The sequence below is a fragment of the Callorhinchus milii genome, unplaced genomic scaffold (genome assembly GCF_018977255.1).
Source record: "Callorhinchus milii isolate IMCB2004 unplaced genomic scaffold, IMCB_Cmil_1.0 Scaffold328, whole genome shotgun sequence".
In the NCBI taxonomy this organism is placed as follows: Eukaryota; Metazoa; Chordata; class Chondrichthyes; order Chimaeriformes; family Callorhinchidae; genus Callorhinchus; species Callorhinchus milii.
This window is the reverse complement of record NW_024705069.1, coordinates 67,501-69,687: the sequence shown is the minus strand read 5'-3', so window position 1 is coordinate 69,687 and position 2,187 is coordinate 67,501.

Here is a 2,187-nt window from a genome sequence, read left to right as displayed (position 1 = left end):
TGCTTTCTTCCGTTGGGTATATACTTGGCCCCATTCTATCTGAGATAATCTCGTCTAAAAGAGCTTTCTTGTTCGTATGGTATAAATATTTGTATCTCCTGTATTTTATTTGCTTCGATTGTCTTCGATGCATACTCTCATGTATTTCCTGTTTGGTTCCAAGTTCTTTACTTTTAAGTGGTTTATTTCGATACACATACTTTTCTACGTGGGAATTGAGTAGTAGTAATGCCTGAGTAGGGCTACAATTCAGGCTCTTTAGATTGTTAAATAGAATTTGCAGATCTTCAACTGCTGTGGGTGATTGTTCTATTTCAGTCCTTATTGCTGGCTGATCTCCTTCCGGAAGCGAAGTTGCAATTGGTGATTTCTCTAATATTGATGTTGTTTCCAATGCTGTTTCCGATGTTGTTTCCGATGTTGTCGGTAGAACTAGGTTAACGAAGCATTGATTTCCAACGTTATATATGGTTTGTTGTAACGTCCTAACCAATTCCTTATACTCGATATTTCTCCGCTTCCCTTTAATCGCATCTAGCGTTCTGTGTGGCAAAACTGAGTTTTGTATGATATGATTTATGTTTATGTCCTCATCCTTCTGCTGGGCTTCCTTATGGGCCATAATTTCAACCTCTTCTTTTCCCCATCTAACTTTCTTTCCCGGTGATTTTTGCTGTAATATTGCCTCATGTTCTGTCGGATGAGTTCGTCTGGTATGTACCCCTAAACCCGTTTTCGTGGTAAAACCTCTGTAGCAATGTATACAACTAAACAGTGTTTCATTAATTGTGCTGGTTATAGTAATAGGTCTGTCTTTGAGATTTTTGCAAGTTCTTCCGTAATGTGACGCAATCTTGTGTATGCTATCTGCTGTTCGATTACAGATTCTGCACTTGTATGTTCTTTTTGCATGTGGGTGAACCCGTGACATATGTGCTGCCCAACTTCTATGGTCGAGAAAGCCTAACTTGCATGGATAACATTTGTTCTGATCTGTGCATGGGTAGTCCCATAAAAACATGTCCGAAAGGATAAGTTCCGTAGTCAGCTCGCCTGATAATCGCTCATTCATGAGCGATGATAGTTCGTTACCGAGTAGTCCGTCCGGTTTGTTTTCTATATAATTCGCGACTTACGTTTACAGCACACAGGGTTGTCAGCCCGTTGTACGCTATTGTGATCAGCTTTTTCACCGCACATCGGCAGCCAATCGGTGGTCAAAGTTGACTCCTTCAATTTGCACTTCTAGCAATACAACAAGTGTAATAGATGAATTGCGTTCCTTATTTAGGTAGTAATGTTTCGCCCAAACCCGATACCATCCAGCGCAGCCAACCAGCAAGGACGTAGCACAAGCATAACTTGCCAACACCATTCCAAGATTAGCACACCAGTATGATAGACAGTCTAGCCCCAACATTTACATATGCCGATGGTTTTGAAGATTATTTGCATGCAATAGAATTTGCAAGGAACATAGATTGAAACAGAAAGTAATGCATTATAACAGAAAAATAAATATACATAGATTCATCTTTTCCTTTTTCAACTAATAAATGGATGATCCTATTCCATAACTTCTTACTCGGTCCATGATGCTGGCTCTTTTGCTGGCAACCACTTAAATTTTTGAAACATACAGTTCGCATACAATGCAAGTATGCTAGGAAAAAAAAAATATATACAAAATAAATAAATAAAAACGATACACTTTTCCAGTTTATTTCACAAGTTGTCCAGTTGAAATCCACTTAAGTGGTCGACTCCTCGGTCTTCTAGGCCTCCTTGAAGTCGTCGATCTTGTAGTGCAGCATACACGAAAGGGCCAAACGAGGCCACAACGTTTAATGCCACATGTTATCCCGGGCGATACACGCAGGTCAAGTCCACCAACAGGTCGATCCACTCCATTGTGGTGAACGGGCGCTTGATCACCATCTGGTGAGCAGTAGTCCCGTGGGTGTTGTTGACAATCATCCATGGACCGCATTTTCTCCTGGCGACCCTCTTGCGTTCCCATCAAGCCCGGGTATGCACCGCGTGCATGAAGTCGCTGGCCAGCGCCGAAGTAGAAGCCTCGATGTTGGGCCCAACTTTCACGCCTCGCCTCAGTGCAGAGACGTCCCAGGTCGCCGGGGAGGCAGGTGCAGACGTAGAGGCTTTGCGGAGTCTCACCACGCGGACAGC